This window comes from Sturnira hondurensis, unplaced genomic scaffold (genome assembly GCF_014824575.4).
Source record: "Sturnira hondurensis isolate 20B ecotype Veracruz unplaced genomic scaffold, ASM1482457v3 Scaffold0019117, whole genome shotgun sequence".
NCBI lineage: Eukaryota > Metazoa > Chordata > Mammalia > Chiroptera > Phyllostomidae > Sturnira > Sturnira hondurensis.
The window spans coordinates 91,910-116,842 of NW_028091748.1; the positions used below are offsets into that span (position 1 = coordinate 91,910).

The window sequence follows — 24,933 nt, forward strand, 5'->3', positions numbered from 1 at the left end:
GAAGGCAAAGAGAACTTCCAGCAACTGCCCCAGACCCGATATCAAGCCACTGGGTTCTTGCCCTGGCTTCTGCTCCTTACTTTTTCTGTGGACCTCGATTTCTTCACCTGGATATTTGAAGATAATCCCGTCCTCCCACATCACAAGGCTATTATGGGAAGCAAATGATATGAAGCAAATGATATGATATGTATGTGGCATTGCTTTGAAATGTATATATATATAATATATATTATGTATGCTACACAAATTATATGTATAATTATATGTCTATACAATTATATATGTAATCACTGTTGGCAATCATATAAAAATACTATAATAATTGCTACTCAGGACAGATGGGGACTGCACCAAAAAATATTCCATATTCAAAATCTTACCCCTGCCAGGGGCCTCACTCAGAACACCACGCTCTATGCAGGAAGAATGCCTACACTGGAAAGTGAGCTGGGTTGACACATCCCATCTCCGCTGATACGGAAAGCATTCAAAGTGCACATGCATGCTCTTGTCAGTGCTTTTATTAGTATTTACAGTATTACCTGGAGGTAGAGTTTAGGCAAGTTTCAACATTAATCTGTGCTATGGAAGACCATTGGTATCTGTTAAAAGGCTGACTGATGGCTAGTTTCATTCTAATTATGTTATCTTCAAACCTCCTATGTTACCCCCAAAGGGAATGGATACAGGACATGCAGTCAATTAGCACTGGAGATTCAAAACACATGGAGAACTGGGGGATGGAGGGGATGGAGGAGAGGACAAGGCAGGGAAAGGGAAGGAAAGAAGGAAGAAGGAAGGAAGGAAAGAGGGAAGGAGGGAAAGGAAGAGAGAAGAAAACAAGGAGGGAGAGAGCTTTCTGACATTTTAGTAATTCACTTTATCATCCACATGAAATCACCAGATATGTTTGCCTGAGCCACATCGCAGGGGCCTGCCTGTTATGTACACTGCCAACATTCTCAATCTGCTCTCTCAGAAACACCTCTCGCAGGGCAATGCTTCTAGAAGGGATGGTAGATACATGTCCAGTTCAAAACTTGTATTATCTCTACATGAGAAAAGGGCTTAATTTCCCCATTTTCACCAGACTACTACCATTTTAATAAATCTGGGGAGGGTGGGAACAGTGAGAGGAGGATAAAGGTACATTTCTGGTGACATGGTGTTGACAGGATGGTCAGAAATGAGGATTCACACACAGTAAAGGGCCCTCAGCTCCGTGGACCAGGTGTGTCTGGAACTCAGGAAGGGCAGAGAGCAGAGTGGGCTGGGGTGCCATGGGCCCCATCCTAGGCTATCAGGCTCCTAAAAGCTCCCAGCACATGGAGCCGCACCCGGCATTCTAGGCACCCCTCCCTCTCACACTGGTGCTTGATGCACAATCTAATTTTCCTCCTGAAAGTCAAGGGGGCTGCCAGACACACGACTTTCAATATGACAATGTCATAAAAGTTATCTGTGTATGAGACACACAGCCACAAACCTGGCATTTGCTCTCCCTTAGGAAAGGTTTGGGGGTAGATTAAAGGGAGAGGAGAGGTCAATGACATTGTTCCATGCTCTGCATATGGGAAAACGTGGGCTGTTTTACACAGTAGGAAAACATTTCATTTGTTCTCTGCCTGTGCAGCATAGAGAGATCCTGGCTGGGTGTTTCTATTTTACAACAAGTGCTGAAAATAGGCAAAGAATGGCAAAGGAACAGAAGTGCTACCCTGTGAATTAAGGCCATTTACTGTCAGAAGACACCAAACCTGTATTTCAAGGGCCATCTCTCCATCTCTCTGGCTCTGTCTCCCCAGATTGGCCTATAGCCGCGAAATGGGCCTGGCTTGGCTCCCACCCCTTTCAACCTGAGTGAGACCCATAAACTGTTTCTCCCCATTTTTCTCATCAGGACTGCTACCTGCCATCATCATTTATTTGCGTAGGAGAGAGTTCCTGCTGTTTTCCAACCTGGCCTGACTCCCCAGGGGCTGAGGAGGGAAAAAGTAGCTGATGTAATAACCCAGCTTGGGATCTACTTAAGGTTGCAAATGGGGCTGGAGGAAACCAGCCTCCCCCCAGCTGCTAGGAGGAGCAGGAGGCCAGCGCAGACCCTGAGGACCAGTCCTTAAAATAGTCTGAGTCTTCACAGTGAAGGCTTGTGCTTTTCCCTAGGAAGCCAGTCCTGACAACATAGTGCTGGATGGGGGAGGGGTGCCTCTTTCTGCCTTTGTGTCTCTGTCTGCCTGTCTCTGTGTCTGTCCCACTAAGTATTAGCAGTTGCTGCTCTGTAGCTAACAAGACTGCTTATTCTCTTCCCGGGGCTTGGGGTACTCATAGCATTTCCTCTTCAAGCTTCACTGGCTGTGCCCATTGTCTGGCCCCCATTGTCTGTCCCTCAGTCCCTTGCTGGGCTGCACACAGCCTTCCTTCCTCAGGCAGAACTGGCTCCGAATTCTCTCTCCAGTAAAGCCGGGCTCATTTCCCTCTCCCTGAACGCTTCTCAGCGATCCTTCAGAGAACTCAGCCTAAGAGAGTATGGAGCAATGATTTACGGGCAGGCAGGACAGGGGGGGCTAAGGGGGAGATGAGTGGCCACCAGAGACCACATCATCACTGTCCCTGGGCTCCATGGCTGTTGCCAGGCAGATTTTCTATGCACTGTGCTGAAGTACTTCAGGGAACCCAGAAAATTATTTTCCTTTACACAATAAAGGCTGTGTTATTTAAATTTAAAAGTTACAAAGAGGAAAGTGAGCAAGTCAGCTTTATGGGAGAATAAGCAGACAAAGAAGCTCTGCCCAGATTCTACCTTCTGGATAAATTGTTAGGGTTTCAAGGACTAGTGACTTATGCCCCCCTCCTTCCCTCCCTCTCTCTACTTCTACCCCCCCCCCCTCTCTCTCTGTTTCTCTGAATCTACCTCACTCTCCTTCTGCCTTCATAATAATAAAAATCATCCACATGGCCCTTACTCAATGCCAGGTACTGTTCCAAGCACTTTTCTGATCATTTAACTCTAAATTTTTGAGGAAGATTCTGCTTCTGTGCATCACATTCTTCTCTCTTGCTCCCTCTGCTCTACCACACACACACACACACACACACACACACACTGCATGCCACACCACCTTGGGCCTATCTCACACACACACATGAACACACAATCACACACAGACACACAATCCACACTTTGGTTCTCTCACACACATTCATATATGCATATACTCATACTCCACACCTGGGTTTCTCCTGCACACATACACACACACATATCCCACATGCCTCGTGCCTCTTGCTGTCTCTGTCTCCCAGTCTAGCGCAGGTCAATAGGAAGCCAACCATCTCCTCAGGAAGAAAGAGCCTCAGATTGTGAAGAGCTTGATCAGCTTGCCCTGGCTGAGCCATCTGGGCATCAGCTGGGCTGCCCCAGTCAGGGCTGCCTCAGCCAGGGCTGCCCTGGGGAGCCTCCGTGCTGAGACACCTGCCTTGATTAAAGCCGATGGGAAAGGAAAGCACAGCCCCTGCCTGGGGGAGGCCTTCCTGCTGGTTACACATGGGGCTACCCAACTCAGCAGGGGCCTGGGCCCAGGCCCTGGCCCAAGTTCAGGCTGGGAGGGCACTGCCCTCTCTCCCGTCCTTAGCACTGCTCTGACCTTTAAGGTAAGGGACAGAGACAAAGGCCGTGGTAGCAGAGCTTAACAGAGAATGGGGAAGCCTGGATTTGGAGCCTGGTAGAGCAATGAACTGCATCTGGATGCATGGCAGGTCATTACCCTTGTTGGCTTTCCAAGTTTCCCACAGGAAGTTGGATTTTATCCATTTTTATTTTAGGGGCAGTGCTCTCTTTTCAAACAAAATCAGAGAAATTTAATATGTAAAAATACATGCAAGGGGATCCAGGTAGGGCCCAGTCCAACCCACCCTTCACCATCCTCTCAGCAACAGCCCTAGACAGATTTCTATATTAATAAAGCCATCTGGAGGGCAGATTGTGTGCTTTCCACAGCATTGGGGTGTGGGAATGTCAAGCACAGGCTTCCTGTCCCCCAGAAACTCACAGTCCAGAGGAGGGAGGGACTTGCAAACAGACCGCTGCAGCCCTCCTGAACAGGCAGCCACATGCCGACAGCAGTGGGCCACCTCAATGGGAAAGGGATCTAAAACTGTTGATCCACTTCTGGGTAGATAGACCCAAAAATTGAAAGCAGGGACTGAAAGATATATGTGCACACACATGTTCAAGACAGCATTATTCACAACAGCCAAGAGACAGAAGCAACCCAGGGTCCATCAACAAATGAATGGAGGAACAAAATGGGGTCTATATGTATAATGAAATATTATTCAGCCTTAAAAAGAAAAGGAGTTCTGACACATGCTGTGACATGGATGAAACTTGAGGACATCATGCTAAGCGAAATAGGCCCATCACAAAAGGATAAATATTGTATGATTTCCCTTACGTGATACACCTAGGATGGTCAAATTTCTAGAGACAGAAAGTAGAACAGAGGTTGCCAGGCCTGAGAAGAGGGGATGGGGAGTCATTGTTTGACAAGCACAGAGTTTCACTTTTGTAAGTGAGAGAGCTGGTTCTGTAGGTGTGGTGGTGGTTGCGCAGCAGTGTCGAAGTGCTTACTTAATGCCACCGAACTGCACGTCTAAACATGGTTCAGGCGGTAAATTGTATGTGATGTATACTTTACCAAAATGAAAAATGATTCTAAAACTTCATGAGTTTATGTGTCAAAAAGGTAGCCAACGTTTGGCATGGGCTGAGGAGGAAAGTTAGATCGTGGGTCTGCCTCTGCCCCTGATTGGGAGGAATGCCCTCCGTGGTCTCAAGGCCTTTGAGTGTGCTCTTTCTCTCACCAAATGCTTTTTCCTAGATAATTTCTCCACTCAAATCCCCTTAGCTCTCCCCTCAAATGTTACTCCTCCAAGAACCCTCACTGACATTGCTAACTAAAATAATGCTCCCATAAAGTACTAGACATAGGAGGTGATCACTCTGTAACCAATGTTATACACTTGAAATTAATGTAATGTCAATAATACAAAAACCAGAAAACATATAAATTAATCAAGTAATAATTTTTCCAGTGAACACATATGCACACACAGACATGCACACCTACACACATGTATACCCACTCTGTGACTGGCACATGCCTGTGCTGGACTTAATTTCTGCATTTACCACCATCTCCTATCTTGATGTTCAAACATTGGTTATTTGTTTCTTTCCTGATTCCCATGCCAAAACATAAGCTTCACCAGGACAGGAACTTTGTATTCTTCACTGTTCTCTCCCCTGTGCTTGACAATCATGGGTGTTGATATGAATTTCTTAAAAGAATGACCTTGGGGCCCTATCTGGTCTCACGCCCATCTACCTAGGCTTGCCTGAGAGTTTTTTTTTTTTTTTTTGCCTCTGTCTCTCTCAGGATATTTGCAGGGAGTTGACATCCAGTTGAAGATGGATTTTGAGGATCTGATTCAGAATCTCAGTTAAAAATAATATTATCATCTTCTACACTTCTAACTTGGTGTCACAGTTCAGATATCAGAATAACAAATGGTGAATTGGTGGGGGTGGAGTTAATTTTAGAGAACATAAAACTCAGTTTTGAAAATAGAGTCATATAGTTTTTGAGGTGGAGAGGACCACATTTGGGCTGAGTTCGAAACACTGAGACAATATCACAGGTGGATTCCATGGCCCTAGTGACTATCAGCCTCTGGAGACACGGACAAGTCCGGGTGGTCCTCTCGGTCAAACTTTCTGTGTAACCAGGGCACTAAGACATGCCTTTTGCTGAGGAGAAGGCATTCCTCGTGGCAGCAGAGACAGGGAGGAGAGGCCCAGGGACACTCAGGGCATCCAGGTTAGCTTTCCTCTTCAGACTTAGCCCAGAGCATTTGGGCCTGCGGGCCCTAACACTGACTTTTATGAGCCAATGCTTTAAATTGCTCATGGCCATCAGTGTGTTTTAGGAGCTCTGATCTATCCTCCTCAAAATTAGGCTAAACCTAAGAAAGGCCAACTTCAAATAAGAATTCTATGAAAACTGAACATAGAATGACAATTTCATTTGATTTTTCCAGGCAATGATGCCAACTCTCATCAAATGCCTCATCACTGTGACATTACTGCATTCTCATTAGGTATAACTTAGAATCATACCTTTGGAACCACAGACTCTCCAAGCCATGGAGTCCAAGCAGTCTGTGGGCCATGAAACCAATTTCGCAGACCACAACGAGAATTTGAAGTTGAAATAGAGCAGAATTAGGCTGACAACATGGTAGTGCCTGGTACATAGTAAGGCACTGCATCACAAAACCTCCCACTTAGTTATATATAAATATGTACGTGTCTGCTGCATGTAATAGGATCTATGTTTCTCACTATGAATCCTGGCCAAAAAAAATTTGAAAACTACACCCCTGGTCTATTTTCCATACAGGGCTCAACACTCCTCTATGTAGCCTATGTTCAATCATTCCTTAACTCCTAAATTTATTAAGTGTCACTGGTGTGAAAGGCTCTGTTCTGGATCCTGGGGAAACAAAGATGAATAGAACACTGTTAGGCAGGGGCCTGGCGGGGACCAGGTGGCATGCTCTAATTGGGTAATATGAGGAGAGTTTAATAAAAGAGCTATTTATCTGGTACAGGCAGGGTATAGGGAAACCTAAAGAGATAGCATGGAACTGGGCTGTGAACAGCAGAGCAAGGTTGGAATAGGCAAGAAAAGGGAGATGTTTCTAGAGCTTAAAGCTATCTGAGGAGACTCTCTGAAAGCACCTGTCACCTTCAGTCAGGAACCTTCAGTTAGGTAGCCAGCTCCTGCAGGGAAGGAGCCAGAAGGATAAACATCTCAGCCTCACTCTTCTCTCTCCCTCTCATCTCCTGCCATGAGCTCCATTGCCTGAACTGGCCTAGGGGCTCAGTGATGCAGTGCAACATGGACAAGCAGGGTGAAGAACAGTGGAGAGTGAATATGGAGTACAGGCAGAAGACAGCCGGTACAAACAAAATCTTTACTCTCCAAGAACTTACATGAATTACATAAAAAGTCATGTGATCCAAAAAACCACAGTGAGGTAACCTGTGCTGGGAGAGAGGTATTAATGAAGGCTTCTGGGAGCGCCTAGGAAGAAGCACTAGACTCTTCAGGGAAGGTTAGGGAAGGCTCACAAGAGAGAAGACATAGTGGTCTGTCTTCCCGGCATCCTTTCCTTTGGGAACTGTCTACTCTGCAGGGGGCCCTGGTGGGTCTCGGCTGCAGCACCCTGCCCATCTCTGCTGGGCAGGGCAATCAGAGTGAGCCCCTAACCCCTGGCCACAGTCCTTGGACCAGGGAAGGCTGAAAGCTCAGCCCTTCACAGATTTTTTCAAGGATCCCCTGCTGGGGAAGAAAACTGTGTCTGGCCTCTGAATTCAGAATGCTGGAAGGATGTAAAGTTAGAACTCTTGGCTGCCATCTCCCCCTCACCCCCACCCCAGTAAGTGTATCTATTCAACTTAGGGGAAAAAATTGAGGCAGGGCAGAGAATCTTCTTAGTGGGCAATGTTTCATATTCAGAGTTACCTTAGATTGAGACATATATTGCATTCATGATAATACTTTTTCTTTTTGTTTGTTAGCTGGAGTTAAGTTTCTATCCTAGCTCACCATGTACAGGAAACCATCCGTGCAGAAGTGTGGAGATGAGAAAGTGAATGGCATTTTGGGAGACCTGCCAGGTTTATGGCCCCGCCAGAGCCAAGGGTGATTATGAAGGGGATGGTAGGTAATAGGCTAAGGCTCTAACAATGGGCTTGAGTCAGATAGATGCTAGACGAATGAATATTCAATAAGGATTTTAAGCAAGGAGTAACATCAACAGATGTGCATTTTAGAAAGCTCATCCTGACATCCATGAGAAGGGTGAAGTGTGCAGCCCTAGAGGAAGGAGGCTGCTGCAGAGTGTGGGGATATGCAGCGGACACCAGAAATCCGCTGGGAACACCGAGGAGTCACGAGCTCTGCTGGCATCCAAGAGAGACTGAGGGAGGCGAGTCGAGCATCAGTATGAAGGTTCTGGTTTGGGTGAGAAGATGAACGATAGCATGAATGAATGTTATTTCACTTGTTTCCCACATCTCATAACTTTTAGGGTTTCTCCTTCCTAGTCACCATTTCCTGAATGCATTCTGGGCTTATTGATCTCATATATGAGGTTACTTCAGATGTGGTTTGACCAGTGGCCAAAGGAACCATCACACACTTTTATGAGTGTAGCCCATCAACCCTGAGGATCTTCTTGGAAGTTGTTGCACAGCGATGACTCACCTGGAATACACTATGTCTATAACCCCTTAGGCTTTTTTCACATAGGCTCTGGATTGTTTTTTAATGAGGTAGTGAATATTTTTACAAATGAGTAATTCTTTTAACCTATCTGAAATGCAGGCCTATAGCATTAAGCTTAGCATGTCTCCCTATATCTAAAAATTGTACATCTCCAGTCCTTTGAATAAAATTCAATTCAACAAGAGTATGATGTGAGGGTTCTAGAACAGATATTGTAAAACATTCATAAAGAACATTCTTACTGCTTAAATAGCTTAGACTTTAAATACACACACACACACACACACACACATACACAGAGGTGGACAAAAGTAGGTTAAATTACCAGCCATCATTACCTAAAAAATAAATCATTAGTAGGGACATCAAATAAGGACAATAAAAAGTCCATAATAAATAAATAAATAGTATATGAATAAACTGTGAATACGAATAAACTGTGTTTATGAATAAACTGTGTTTCATGTAGTCACAACTGAAAACCTACTTTTGCCCACCCCTGTGTGTACAGGTATGTATGTGTATGCCCATATATGTATATTTATGATGTTTAAAGGTCTTTGGATCAGTCTCTAGTTGTAAATTGTTAGTATGGAAAGTTCAAGTTTCCAGAAATATTTACTACGAGGTTACCAGAGCACCTTCACAGCTCAGCAAGTCTGAAAGGTTTCACCCTGTGAACTTCTGATTGCTTGTTATCTGCCTTCACTGTAGGTAATTCAGACTAGTTACTGGCCCTTCACCTATGTGACCTTTGCCCTAGAATATGTCTCCCAGACCTATGGTTTTGTACCAACTTGGGCTTTCTCTTTTCTGGGGTTGATCTTTTGTTTATTTCCCAAATCTCACTAACATCTACAGATACGCCTCATAAAGGGGTGCTAATAGAAAGCAGGCATCCTAATAACCCTTTGCAGGTTTATATAAGGCATCATAAACTCACTCTATCCCCTCTTCTCCTCTCCCTTTCAGTAAACTCCCACTTCAGTTCATATCATATCTGAGAGTAGCTTCTTTAGTGAGTCCTGCAGTGACCACCAAACCCTCAGCCTATTTCCATTTTTCCTAGACCACTATTTATTTAACCCGACCAGCTAGGCAATGGGTCACACGGCGTGCCACCCACACCCCATGTCACCCCCTTTCTGAAGATCCATGGGGGAGCCTGACACAGATCTCAGGATGGGAAAGCCGTGCAACTTTCACCAGGTCCATTCACTGTACTTATGTTTACTGAGAGCCTATTGTGAGTCAAGTGCTCTGGGAAGGATGGGTCCACAGGAAAGGAGTTGGGCAACTAGAAGAAAGACAGACCCAAACTACCGGCAAGGGGATCTTAAGAGGAAGGAACTACAGGATTCCTGGGGAGCAGAGAGCAGCACTCTCTCATCCAGACTCAGAGGCAGGGAAGCTTCCTAGAGGAAGAAACAGGTGAGCTCAGCAGGAAAGAATGAGAGAGCAGGAAAATGGCTGGCGCAAAAAAGGGAGAAGTTTGGCTTCTTTATGACATAAAATGGGAGGGGCTGGTGGGAGCAGAGAAAGCTGTAAGAGCGGGGAAGGCAACGGCACTTGGCTTTTGTCTAACGGCAATAGGAAGCCACTGACAAATTTCAACCTGAAGTGATATGATCAGACCGATCACATTTCCTTCTGTCTTTGATAACTTAGAAGCTCAGAACGGAATTAGCAGCCCACTGCTAGCAACTCTACAGAGTTATCTGTGTGTGATTTGGAGATTAATTTACCTTTTTTTATCGTATCATCTCTTTATCCCGATGTCCTCATTTATTAAATTTTGTTGTACTCCATGAGTGTCTGCAAGCCCATAAAGGCAAAGAAATAAATTATGTAGTACAGTTGCTCTGGTAAAAACTCCTCAAGGTAAACATTTGTATCCTCATTTTACAGAGAATGTTGAAAAAATTCAGGAACTTGCCCAGCCTTAGCATCACTTCATTCATCAGTGGGACTTGTTCAATATCTCACTTTTCCAACAGACTGTAGATACACAGAGGCAGAGACCATGTCTGCTGTGGTCGTGGGAGGGTGCCTACCTGAAGCACAGCGGCTCATACCCAGGAGGGCCCAGCCAGGCTGCTGACCAGGGGACCCTCTCTACTGGGGCTGTGGGACTGAGAACTGAGCGCCACCTGCTCCATCACACTGTCCTCTGCCACCTGCTTTGGCATCTCGTGGACAAAGCCTCTCCTCTGCCCTCTCCTCATACATGTTTTTAAAGAAGTTTCGTCATTTAAATTTCAAGTTGATCAAGTAACTAAAACTTAACAGTTACCTTTAGAACTAACTAGACTTTTAGGACTGGAAGAAACCTGAGTGATGATTCTGATCTGACCGACTCATTTTACTGTGAATTAACTTGGGCTCAGAGAGAGTGGGTGGCTCCCCAAGGCCACACAGCCGGTTCACAGCAAGTTTGAGATCAACAGTGGTTTTGAGGTACCTTAGAAATGTCCTGTGTGGTATTTACAGTGTCACTCTGTTCATTTAGAAACATAAAGAATAAATGTTTAATTTGCTTTGCTCATAAAATTAAGGTGTTTGCAGTATGTAAAAGGTCTGTAGGAAGTTTATTTTTAAAAGATTTGAAACACACAATTCTGCGATGTATTCTAAGGCGGTTACCATTCTGCCTTAGATACTCAAACACTGAGTGAGAAAGCATCCTTCCTTGCTCAGGGTCACAGCTGTCCTGAGCTTCCTTTGGCTCACAACTAACTGGGCCATCTCACCCATTCATGAGGCTTCAACCACCTCTTAAAACCTGAAGAGTCCCAAAGGGTCATAGACAGTAGCTGACACTCTTTGGGCACTTCTGTGCACCCAGCATTGTTCTAAGCACAATACATAGGTTATCTCATTTAACCCTCACCACCTGCACCACAATCCACACAATACAGAGGAGGAAACTAAGGCCCTGAGCAGTAAAACAACTTGCCCAAGGTCACAAGTAGTAGCACTGGCAGCTGGTCCCGTTTACCAGGGCAGGCCTGTCTGTATGCTCAGCTCTAGACCAGGGTCCTCTTTCCTGAGCTCCAAAGCCCAGCAAATGATGGTCTACTAGGCTCCCCATCAGGCTATCCTAGAACTAACTTAGAACAACTCAGCATCTTGCCTGCACCCGTGCAGGCTGCCAGGCATAGCACCAGCTGGCCCTCATGCTCTTGTTCTTCTTACTCACCACTGCTACCTATTTTATTCCTAGATATGTTTCAGGCCTGCTCCCTCCTCCCAGAGCCACTCCCACTGCACATGACTGCAGCTTTCCCAGTGCTCTCTGTGCCATACAGCCCTGGCTCCTCTCCAGCTCCCCACCCCCGTCTGCTCTCCCCGTAGATGTCAGCACAGGACTCCTATAGGCGAAGCTGAGTACATTCCTCTGGCTTCAGCTCTCCATAGCCCCTAGGGTGACCACCATGCTCCCTGAGCCTTCTCTGGGGCAATCAGCTTGTCTTCCAGGCCAGACTGTCTTGTCTCGTACTCTCTGCTTCTATACCCACTCTTTCCTTGTGATACCCTCGTCCTCTTCCCTCCAGCAGAGCTGGTCATTTCCTTCTCTGCCCCTAGGCTGCCCTTTACATTCATGTTCTCCTAGCACTTTTTCTAGATTGAACAGACTTCTTTCGTGTCTCCCCTCTGCAGGCAGCAGAAGCTATATTAGGCACTCATAGCTCTGCTGTCGTTACACAGAGAAGATCTCTTTAAATGTGGGTGGGCAGGTGGGCGTTGCACCTGGGACAACACTGACCAACTCCACCATCATCAAAGATCATCAAAGCTCAGCCTCTCTGGCCTCTCCAGCGAGGCCCTTGCCCAGCCCAGGAGAGGAGTCCCCCCCCTCAATGCTCTACATCCTCACCCCAAGGGCTTCCCTTAACCAAACTGGAAAGGATGGAATCTGCTGAAGGGATAGTGGACAGAGGTCCCCAGGGTCCTACAGGGAGCTATAAATGTTTGTCTTCTGTGATGCGAAGCACTTAGTAAATATTTGTGGAGCAAACGCAGAAATGTACTACAGATATTTGTTCTAATTGAGACACAGTTGACCTCTGTGAGATAAAGTTTGTAAAGCCAAAGCATCAGCACTTTCAGACATTTGAAGTTAGCGGGTTCCAGAGGGCTACGGTTTAACAAGATGAATTCGTGTTCCTTCTCAAGATGACTGCCCTTCTAGGCGAGAGGAAGAAGTGAGAGCTCAGGAGTGAAGAAAGGTCCGCTTAGACCAGTGGTCCCTACATCCTACGGGACACTCACCACCCATGCCCACCTGTCAGCCCAAATCGAAGCTGCAACCTAAATCGTTTGCTAGTAACATGTTCTCTGACCTGACCAAGTCTAACCACCAAGTTTGCCACTGTTAGTGGAGAGAGGAGTGTTGAGAGGAGGGGCCTGATGCCAGCTCACCCCAGAGAATCTGGCTTTGGAGATCAGACCTGAAAATGCTTCAGACAGTTCCCTGGGACACTTCACTTTTCTTTCTTTTTTTCTTAAGTTGTCCTCATTAAATTCACCCTGTTAGGAGAGATATTTGAATTCAGCTCTAAAATCTTAGGGAAATGATCTCTGAAACACATGCTGCGGTCCTTCTGTCTACACAAATTTACCTTACATATCCTGGAAAATAAACTTATCTAAGCTATGTATTACATGTTCCTGCAGGAACATGTAATGTTCCAGAAAGCCCAGAAGCGCACGCAGAGGAAACAATGCTGTGGGTAATCCCACCTTGCAAGTGTCATGCAAGCGCACCCACGTTTTCCACCAAGGTCTGTTTCAGCTTTCCCAACTGATACTAAACTGGGAGACTCTTTGGGGTCTGGTTCTGTTTGATTTTACTCTCTTTGCAATATATTTTGAATGATGTTTTGTTTGTTGTTTTTACTATTGTTTAAAACACCAATAAACATTTTGTACACATACATTTATAAAAAGTAGATAGTTATTTTATTAAGAAAACAATAACAACAGGATTGCTGAACCAAACTGTCCTCACACATTTAAGGCTTTGGGTACATAGTGCCAAACTGCCCTGCAGAATTGGTGAAACATGCGAGAATTGGTGAAACATGCGAAGAACAAGTGTTCCTACAGTGGAACACTCATAGGAAAAGGTCGATGCTCTCATCAACCTTTTCATCATTTCCAATTTGAAGCACAGCCTAAAAACCAAACAAACCAATAAATAAACATATACCCTCAACTGACCTCCATTAACTCAAAGGTTTTATGCAGCTCCCTGAATCCTTGTTCAGTGAAAAGGAGAAAATTCAAAGTTGAGGCCTGCTTAAAACCTCCCAAGTCAGGAGCCGACTCCGTCATGTCCTGTTGTGTCCTGCACCCTTTATTCCAACAGCCCATTCAAACTGTTAGAGCTTTGGAGTCTAGTGTTTTTTCCTGGGGACAAACCATTTCCTCCTACATTTCAAGGATCAAAGTTATTCCTAAATCCCAGCACTTCCCTGCTTGAGTTCCATGTAATGGTCTATAGCACCACATGCTCATTCCCAGGAGTGCTCCCATCCCTGTAACCACAGCAGATGAGGAGGCTGAGGAATAGTGGACAGAAGCTCCTAGCCAGGGGAAGAATTCAGTGGCTGCACTAGCTTAGATGGGGCAGGGTGGAATGCATGCTTGTTCTACTAACCTCTACTTGTCATTTAGCATTTCCTTTGGTAATAAATGCAGACAAAAAAACACAGTAGTGTTGGCAGTTTCTATGACTTTATTACCAGTAGAAATCATAGCCATTTTATATATATTACATATGTTGCAGATATTTCAAAATATCATTAAGCTCACCATCACTTCAAAATCACAGCAATGCATGAAACCTACTATTTGATCTTGTTAGTTAATATGAATAAATAAGCATTTTCTATTACCCTACCACTAATTTATTTTTTAAAATATTCTAATACCCATTTCAATATAAATGTTTTCTTTATGATATTACATATTTTATTATAATATTTAAATATTTAAAACCTTGTTCTAAAAATATTAATTTACTATTTGACAAAGACTTAAACACACACATACACACACACACACACACACATATACACACCCTTCGTTCTGACAATGGTTCACCAAACACCAAAAGGATTCAAGGCACAAAAAAGATGAAGAATCCTGCAGAAGGAAGTGACAATTTAACAGCTATGTGTAACCTGACTGGTGTAGCTCAGTGGATTGAGCACAGGCCTGTGAACCAAAGGGTTGCTGGTTCAATTCCCAGTGAGGACACATGAGTGGGATGCTGGCCAGGTCCCCAGTAGGGGGCATGCGAAAGGCAACCACACATTGATGTTTCTCTCCCTCTCTTTGTCCCTCATCCCAGAATTACAAAAGATTTTCCCAATTGGTAGAAAGATTGAGGCCCTTCCTAATCTTTTCTCATTGCCTTTTTTTCATTCATTCAACAGACATTTATTTAGCATCTGCAGAGTGCCAGACAAACTGTAAAAATGACACAAGACAGCCTTGGTAGGAAAACTGCTGACCCTGACAGGTAAGAGGGTGAGGTGGGCAGACCTAAGGAGCCAGGGTTTAGAGAAACCACAGATTCCAGCTGCTGGTTGCTTTGAAATCCACAGACACTCCTTCCCAAGGTAGAAATGCCATCCAAATAATTCATGGTTCCCCCAGTATAGCTTTTCTCTCTCTAAGACTCCCATTAACTCTATCAAAATGCTGTTTATTACTCAGGGTCCTACCTCTGCTCCTCCTTCCCTGCAGGATGGAGTTATTCACGCTCTCCCTCAACACTCTTGCTCAGAGATTTTTGGCAGTCACTTTTGATGAGTGTGTCTGGCAGTTTGGGTGCAGTGGCACTGATCCTGGGGCCCAGGGTCTGGCTTTGTGCTCTTCCCCCTCCAGTTCTCAGCTGAGAGACACGGGACACCTTTCTCTCCACTCCACTGACTGATTTGCACTGACAACTTGCATGGGGCAAAGCCATAACCCACGCTACATCAAGACCTCTCTTTGAAGTTTCCCACTATATTCCCCTCCCAGTCAAAATGGGATCTCCAAGGAAAGGCACTCACTCATTCTTTCAACCCAAGTGCTACCTCAGACAGTCTACTTTCTGGCCTGGCACTCACTCCCTCTGTTGAGATGTCCTTTTCCATTTGGGCCACCTCATCTTTTAAGACTCAGTCAACTTGCTTCAAGAAGAACTCATGGTCCACCTGCTCCAGCACTGCAGACAGAACCGCCCCTTTCCTCCTTGGTGGCCCACTGTACCCTGCCCGCTTTGTTCCAGAGGCTGTCTACATCCCCATCTGGGCTAGATGTTTCCTAAAGGCAGGTACTAGATCAAGTTTGTGGCTCTAACACCTAAAACGCAATGCTTATCTGCTGAAAGAAGCAGTAAGTAGAAGAATGAATGAATGAATGTCCCTTCTCTCTCCTTCCTCCCATCCTTTCTCTTTCCCTTCCAATCACTTTTGGTTCCAGGGCTGCCTGAGACGCTAACTCTGTGATCGTGGGTAAGTGACTTCATGCTCCTGGGACTTAGTGTCCTCTCTGTAAAAGGAGTCTGTGTAGGGACACCCCCACACGCACTCCTGTGTAGTATGTGACTGTTGTGTAACTTTGTAGGCTTCAGTACTACTGGGATAGAACCTCCTAAAGACACACTGTCTATCCCAAGTGCCCGCCCAGAACCAATGTCCTAACACTCATATCTAGTTGGTCCTCTGTTCCTCTTAACTCTACAGCTTACATGTCTTTAAGTCCCAATTGCCCCACCCCTTTCCCTTAAACCATGGCTCCAACCCAGGCCTGTATTTTCTCACATATGGACCATCTTAGTTACCGTCTATGTGATCTCCAGTGTCATCTGAGTCCATCCTACCTTCTGCACAGCCCCAGACCTCAGTCCTGGAGCCTGATGATTTAGGGGCAGAGGCTTCTGTGGGGATTACAAGGATCTGCTATTAGATTTGCTATTAGAACCTAAAGTCCTTTACTTGAATTGTTTTCTTCTACAAGTCTTTGTGATTCTCTCTTCAGTGGTTTTCTCAAACTTTCAGCCTTTGCCACCTGAACTTTCTGCGCAGATCCCCACTTCCCAGTTCACAGAGGACAAGTTTGGTCCATGGTGGTGGTGGTCAGGGGGGATATGCAGCTTCCTGCACACACCTCACTTCCCAGTCCTTTCTCTGAGAAGACCTGATTCCAACACCAGTGTTGTGGTTCCAATTTCTTCTTGCTTCCTCAGGGAGTGTCAGTTTTTATCTGTGATTGATAAGCATGTGCAAATGTCTCCTATTTTAATTTTCCCCTTGATCTTCTGTTTAGTTGTTTCCCTGCCTCGCTCCTTTCTCTTCTGGACAAGTTGATTCCTTCTTATGAACTCCCCTCCAACCCCGTTCATCATTCAGGCCCCTCACAGCAAGTTTCTGTTTCAGCCCATCTGATCATCTCACCTCCTTTATTTGTCAGCCTCCATGGACACTTCTCTGTTGCTACTCTGTCCTGTCATCTCTCAAGCACATTACAATGTCACCCACACTCTTTCCCTACATTCCCCTGCCTCCCGGGCTCACCTGCCTCTCTCACCTGTGTTCTTGGCTCCTCTGTCAGCGGTTCTCCTTCAGCTCCTTTGGCCAGGTTTTCCCAGGCTCTACCCTCCACCTCTCCTCCTGGACTAGACTATTCTTGAGCAGCACATCACCCCCAGGCTCACCTTCACACATGGAAGTGACTCTCCACTCACTTACTTCAGCTGTGTTAATCAAGGCAGGCTAACCAACCCCACCATGGACTCCAAATATCTGGGGCTTAGCAGGTCAAGTTTACTTTTTATTCTTTTTATAGTTCACTCTGACTTGGGAAGATGACTGGGGAGAAGGTGCCTTGCTCAACACAGTCACTCAGAAGGCGGCTCCTGCAGTCTGTAGCTCTGTGCTCCCCACGTCCGCACAGCCCTCCCACTTGGCTTGGGATGCCCGGAAATGGTGCCGAGCTGCTACAGGGCCATGCCTGTGGATCACATTCCACTGCTCCCTGTTACTGCTGGGGAGGGGGAGCAAGGGAGCCTGGCTGTGCTGAGGAAGAAAAGCATGGGCACTGGTGAGCATCAGAGTCCCTGCTGAACGGCCCAGATCTCTCCCAGTCCCGGAGCTGTCGGTCAGGCTGGCAAGAAGAAAGCTCCTCTGAGATGCCTACCTCAGAGGTGCCTTACTCTACATACTCAAAACTAAGAGTGTTTAAGCTCCCAGACTGGTCTACCTTTTTATTCGAGTAGACCTGTCACTCGCTAATGGCTACAGTCCTCCCATCCCATCCTGACACATTGCTTCCTGATGTGCTTCCTTTCTTATACCTGAATCTATTTCAATGGCTCAATAACGGGTTCCTCTGCACACAGTCTCATTCCATGTCAATTCTTCATGCATGGAGTTTATACAGTCTTCCTTCCCTACAACTCGTTAGCATGATTACAAGGCCCTCCAAGCCTGAGCTCCTCCACCCACTCAGACCCTATCGGCCTAGCTGCAGCTGGAGGAAACCAGCAGTTTCCATTCCTCTGCTAGTTCACAAAATGCCTCCAACACCCCTTCCCTTCCTCCCTCCTGCCTCCCCCACCCCCTGCCCCATCTGGTGGCACTCCATTTTTTCCTAGATGCCACAGTTTAAGCATCACTTTCTCAGGGAGTCTTCTGTGACCTCCCCAGACAGAGCTGACCACTACCTCTCTGTAGATTATTGTTGGTCATTTGACAGAATGCTCAGCCACAAGGACCAGTCAAGTACACCAAAGAATGTGTGCTTCATCCATAATATGAGTCCATAACATGCTAATGGACTCAATTTGAAACTATGGGAGGTGGACTGTAGTTCTTTGTTTATCTCACAACAGACCTCTCTCTCTTATGGAACTTTGAGAATTCAAAGCATGCAACAATAATTGTCCCTGTGGGGGGAAAATGTGTTGACAAAGAAGCAGAGAAAGTACCTGTATTAGTTAGGGACCCTCCAGCTTGCAAGCCACAGTAAACCCAACTGAAATCAGCTTCAGAGAAAAGAACAATGCACGGGGTGTGGGATGTAGAGGTGATGTCAGACCAGATGACTGCAGGGATCAAACAAGTCACAAAGAGCAACATCTCTGACCAGCTTTCTTTATACTGATTCCATCTTCTGGGTCCATAAAAGGCTTCTGAGGAGGCCCCTTTGCTCAGGGCTGCAGCACTATATGCAGCTCATTTTCAAACTGAATCCAGCAGAGAGGATGAGGCTGGGACAAGATTCTGAGTCTTTTGTGGGCTAAAGTTCACCCCTGACTGGACCAGGTTGGGTCACTTGGCCAGTAAAGGGCGGATGTCGAGCAGGGCCATTTCTGTGGCCACACAGGGGGTTCCCAAAGAAAGGAGGGAGAGTGAACTCTGCAGCCAACAGCAGATGATATTCTAACACCTCTTCTCAAACCAAAATTAGGAGACCAAAGCCTTCTTTCTGAAGCTGCCTCTTCCCTCCTCCCTCAGTTACCCACCTTCCCTCTACTGTGTTCCAAAATATTGAGAGATAGTCTTATGCATTATAATAACTCTTAATATATCTGCGCCTCCGGACTGGGTCACCTCAAAAGCAGAAGTGCTTTCACTGCTGTACCACAGTACCTAGGGGGACTCCCTAAGGTTGGCATATTGTGGGTACTTAATTAATATGGTGTGTCTTGTGAATGAGTAGTAACATCCTTCATAGGAACATTTTCCTCCAGTGCTGGCTTTTCTGGGCCAAGGGGCCAGGCTATTGCAGTGGGAAAGGCAGCTGTCTCATCTACGCCGAGGGTCTGGCTGGTGCCATACCGGACAGGGAGAAGCAGGGCTACTTACCTTCTTGCTGTGAGTTCACCTACAGATTCTCTGACTCAAAAGGTACCTACGCTTCCTTCCCTTTGTGGTGCGAAATTTCCTTACAAGGACACAGAAGTCCCTGGGCCCTACTAGCCAAGCAGCTTGACAGACTGGGGGGAGTTCAGGGAAGGGGACTGTCTATTGCTCTTTTCTAGCAGGGCGCGTTTTCCTGCCACCCCTGACCTGCACCGCCACATTCACCCCTATTTGGGACACACACTGAGGAGTGGACAGAAGGCAAGCACTGGGGCAGCCATGGGCCTCAGACATGCTCCGCTGGATGGGGCTGCCTGGCTTCAGAAGGGATTGAAATAGTGGCTAACAGCTCAGACCTTGGTGTCACACACCTGGTCTGCATCACATTTATCAGCTCTCTAACACTAACTTGGCAAGTTATTCTCTCTTCTTCTGTGATTAGGATAATACATTCTTCACAGGGCTGATGTAAGGAAAAATTAGATCATTATTTCAATTGATTAGCACATGGTAACTGCTCAGTAATGTGCAATAACAATAACAAATGGGTTCCACTTTCCTTTCCCCAGGAGACTGCACGTCTTCATGCTGTGACCCAGTCCAACCATTTCATAGCTTGAAGGAAAAAGCATAACTCTGCTTGTTAACAACAGTTTGTACCTATGAACGAAAATAAAACCCAAGAGATAATAGAACAAGGTCTAGTTGTTTTCTTCTTTAAGGGTCCAAATTATGTGAATCTCAAAGATAGTATTAAAATGAGTTGTCACAAAACCTTATGAATCAGGTGTTAAAGTCTGGCTTTGAGACACAGCCTCAAATGCCTACTTAAGTCAAGTATGTAACTGGACGAGTGACAAATGATGCAATTGCCAGCGTGGGGCCATCACAGGAGTGGTGGGCTCTGGCAGGCTGGAGGCCACAGTGGACAACAGCTATGACTCAGCATCAGCTGATCATCAAATAAGTTACTTTACAAGTTCAGCAGGATACTTCTCACTGCATAGCATTTTTTTCAAACTCCTTGGAGGATGTTTCATTCTTTATCACATGAGAAGGCAACTGTTTTTGACAACAACGTAGAAAGTTATCTGTCTCATGTGCTGTTTTACAGCTTCTTCCAAGTCAACCTCGAGATTCACCTCTTCTTGGAACCCCTCTGTGATGTGTTCCACTCGTCTAGCTCCACCTACTGCTCCTTGGTTCTCCAGGTCCATTGGTACACTGTAGTATCGCACAGGTAGTCCGTGTTTGTGTACCAGTTAAAGAAACAGACTGAGAAACATATGTCCGAGATGTAATTGAAATTTGTCCCTGCTCTCTTATAACAGTTCTTAGTAGTTCTGGGTTGGGGAGTAAGGAGACAAGAAAGCGGCTCTGCTCCACTTAGTCATTCAGGGGCACAGGCTTATAAGGCTGCACCATCTCCAACATGGGGCTTACAAAGTGGTACTACAGTTGCCTCCAACCAGCTGGCTGATGGTGAGAGAGCATCAAGGATTGCCCACAGGAAGTTTTTATGAATCAGGAAGTGACAAAACAGCATGTGTGCCCACGCTCCCTCCTTTGGCTTTAATCATTTGGTCTCACTCAGCTGCAAGGGAGTCTGGGAACTGCTATCTGTGCACCCAGGAAGGGGACACTTTGTTGGTAAACTCCTACCAGTCTCTGGCATGGCTCTCCCTTTGGATTCAAATATATATATTTTTTATCTTCTTGCCCTCACAGAACACATTCATCCTCCTCACAAGCAGCAGCCAAAAGCCCCATCCACCTACTACACCCAATTCAAACTCAAGATTGCTAGGTGAAGCACGGGTTTGAATGTGGCTCCTAAAGTTCTGGAATTAAGACAAATTTATCTTCCCTTCCGATGACAATCACAATGGTAGAGCCTTGTAATGACAACTGTGATAAAACTCCCATTTGGCAGCATGTGGGACACAGCAGGCCCCAGCCCTCAGCGGTTATGAAATCCTGTTGGTCAGGCACTGAGGAGACCCCTTTGCCCTGGCAGTGGAAGCTCCTTGATTACATTCTGATTCTGCTCTCTGGGAAGAAATCCCTGGCTCATTATTCTCTAAAACACCAAGCCCCTAGTTCTGGGAGGTTTTCTTGTCCAGTCTCCTCCATGCCACGCATGAAGTGTATGTGGGGGGAAATGCTTTCCTTGTGAGCTATACAGCATGAGACACTTGCTTCACCTAATTCCAGCTCTTGCAAGTTTGGGGGCCTATGGGTCCTTTGAAGGTTTCAATATGTTGTTGAAGTCTGACCCAGCTTATGTTTTCCTTGGCAATAAAAGTCCCTCACTTAGTAAGCTTATCCCCTATTTTTATCCCATTAATTCAATGTGTCAGAAGCAAGACCTAAAATATTTCTCTGGACATGATTGTGTTGTTTTCATACTTTGTCTTGATTATTCCATCAGCTGAACAGCAAGCACCTGGAATTCATCTGCAACCAAAGGCACATATGGGGAGTCCATACTTTTATCCCATCTTTACTGAAGGGTGAAGTACCTTGTCTAACTGAAAAGTCTAATTGGCATTTCCTCCCTATTTCAGCCTTCTAGGGATCTAGACACAGTGGGTGTTCCCAATACCAGATAGCCCCACATATATGCACTTTTAGCCCCTTTCCTTTCTCCCGAGCTCCATTTTTTTTTTCTTAAAAGTCTTTGCTAAACACAATAAAGAGCCAGAGTTCACTAACTTTCTGGCACCTCACATGGGTACTCTCCTGTTACCACAGGCAAGAGTTTTAGAAAATGTTTCACCAGTTCACAATATGGGTCCCAATCTCTTGAGACCCATAGTTTCATTATCACCCCCAACCCATACATAGTCATGCCACACATTTTAGTTTTTGACAGCAGCACCTGACTGACTTCAGGGTACCCATTTTCATTAGTTCAGGTTAGCCACTGAAGCAAGCAGATTCTAAAATGCCTAATGACGGACATACTCTTGCTCATGTGACTATGCTGGCTGGTTCCAAGTTGGCAGGGGAGGACACCCCATAGTCATTCAGGGACCCAAGCTGACAAAGGCTCTGTCACCTTCAAGGAGGACACTCTTTCATCTCCATTGGGTCAGTGTTAGGGGAAGGAGCACAGGAGATCCCCAAAATGGTTTTCTTAGGGCCAAATGTGGAAGTGTTCAGTCACTTCAGCTCTTAATTCATTGGTTAAAAGTGGTGGTCACACCTAACTTCAAGGGGCCGGGAGATGTAATTTAGCTGTGTGTCCTGCTAAACAAGGAAATGAGATCTAAGGCAACCAACTTGTGCCGGTTTGCCTGGGACTTTCTGATTTTAGCATGGGAAGTTCCACTTCCCAGGAACACCCTCTGTCCTGGGCAAACCAGTGCTGTTGGTCATCATCACATCTGCTCTCTCCTTCAGGACAGAAACTAATTGTCATTTTTTTTCTTGGTCTGCTAGTCTGCAGTGACTACACACCACTATTAGGGCATGACTGGAACGTACTTGACACAATAGGGAAGATTACTTTAATTGAAATATGTTATTCCTGGAAAGTTGGGGCATGTGTGATAGAACCTTGTAGCACACACATCTGTCTTTGTCTCTAAATGAGTCAGCTATAAGACATAGTGAAGGAGTTTATATCCCCATGAGCAAATGCTATCAATTTAACAAGAATTCTTAAAAGAACTCCCAGAAAGATTTTTGCCAAAGGGTTCATCTGAGAAGAAATAATGAAGAAATTCTTCAGTTATTGTATCACATGAGGCAAATTTCACCAGAAAACAAAGTACCTCATTTATCTCAAAGGCAACTCTTTGGGCTGTCCCTGAGGGCAGAGACTGTGCCTTGTTTCACAGCACTCTCTGATGCATGGAAGGTGTTCAGCAAATGGTCTCTGAATAAAGTAACACATGGCTTATCAGAGAGCCTATGCCCATGTTCAATAATCAAAAAGGTTGTTTTGTGCTGAAGGATGAGCAGCCATTTAGGACAGGAGACTGGCTCTTAAGATAGGTATAGAAGGTAGGGAGTGGAAACTCAGAGCTTCTGGGCCACAAAGCTAGTAGGTGTACTTTTGTTTGGTCTGCAGAGTGTCCAAAAATCAGAATTTTTCAGATAGAGCTTAGATCTTGAAAAATTGGAAGACCTGGGGGCACAGTCCTTGAATCCCCACACCGCAACAGCTGAACAGAGCTAAGTAGCAACTGGTCCCCTGATCTGTGAATGGAGCACACACTCTCCAGCTGCCACATTCAACCCACTTCCTGAGGTCCTACCCTCTCTTCCCTCAGGAACTTCTGTCAGGCCCCACAGACATGTTTCCAAAACACCTGGATTGAAGCAGACTTATACTGCAATATTGTAGTAATTTTGTACATTTTAAAATGTCCACTGAACCTTCCAATAGTTGTTGATAAAGCCTGATTACTCATCCCAGTGACTGTGGGCCTGCCTGGTGGCCATTTCATGACTGTTTTACACAGAGCTTTTCTCCATAAGAAGTCACTAATTTAACATTATATATTATATATACAATTTATATATATCATTTTATATTTATATATAATGTAAGATATATATACTCCACCTGTAATTGTGCATATACCTCTACTAACATGATTTTCAAACATGAACAATTCCCAATGAACCTCTTCTTCAACCACATAAATGAAAAAGCTGCCTTTAGGTATCATTATTTAAGTTGAGTTTAAAGAAGGAGAGGGAGGAGGGCAAGAGGGAGAGGGAAACATCAATTTGTTGTTTCACTTTTTTATGCATTCATTGGTTACTTGTTGTATGTGCTTTGACCAGGGATTGAACCTGCAACCTTGGTGTATCAGGATGACTTTCTATCCAACTAAGCTACCCAGCCAGCACTAGATGTTTAGACACAGAAAAAATGGTGTATTTCTGTCTATATTCTAAACGGCATTTTAAAAATGTTTTTGTAATAAAATTTTAACAACCACCACTACTGGCAAGTGCTAAATCAAAAGCTATTAAATAATAAAACTGCCACAGCTTTATTACTACAAAAAACACAAAGTTAAATATATGAACAGACAAAAACAACAGGACACATAACTCAAAAATAAAAGGCTAACATTCCTTGACCACTTGCTCTGAACCCATCACTGTGTTTACTGCTTTCCATTATTATCTTTCAAAAATGCTAAGGAGAGGACATTTTAGTCCCCATTTTAGCATGCAAGTAAAGTCAGCTGCCCAAGGTCACTGGCAGAGCTAGGGTTAAAACTAAATTAATTTTAGCCCAAAAAAGTGAACAAAACAAAACCAGCATATCTCCCCCCCCCCACCCCCCCCCAAGAGTAAACTCATCATACAAAGCAGAGGATTGTAGCACCTTATGGCAGGACAGGATCTTCCTGGTCTGATCCAATTCCTCACTGTATAGATATGAAGGGATTCCACTCCTTGTCCCAAGGTCACCCTGCTAGTGACTGCACTAGTGGCTGGCCCTCAGCACTGCATCCTTCCCACACCCGTGCAGGAAGCTTCCCGCACAACCTGCTTCCATGTTCCACCAGTGGGCATATTTGTCCACTTCCAGACAACTTTATCTGAAGGGAACTTCATTTTCTCTGCCTCTGTTTCTAATCTTTAATGCCATTTTCGCTGTCAAAAAATAGTTACATTGTCAGGCCCCTGGTAGCTCCAACTACTTATTTTATATAAAAGAAAGGCAGTGTACTGTCTATTAAAAA

The 24,933-nt window shown here is 45.2% G+C and overlaps 1 long non-coding RNA gene across 1 annotated transcript; it reads right to left on the minus strand.

The window, feature by feature from the left end:
• Nucleotides 1-13,502: 13,502 nt before the first annotated feature.
• On the minus strand, nucleotides 13,503-24,334 carry LOC119004161 (uncharacterized). The gene is made up of 3 exons (XR_005070138.1): nucleotides 24,323-24,334; nucleotides 18,386-18,389; nucleotides 13,503-16,513 (listed from the first exon to the last, which is right to left on the minus strand). It is a non-coding gene; the product is annotated as an uncharacterized LOC119004161 (long non-coding RNA).
• Nucleotides 24,335-24,933: the final 599 nt, after the last annotated feature.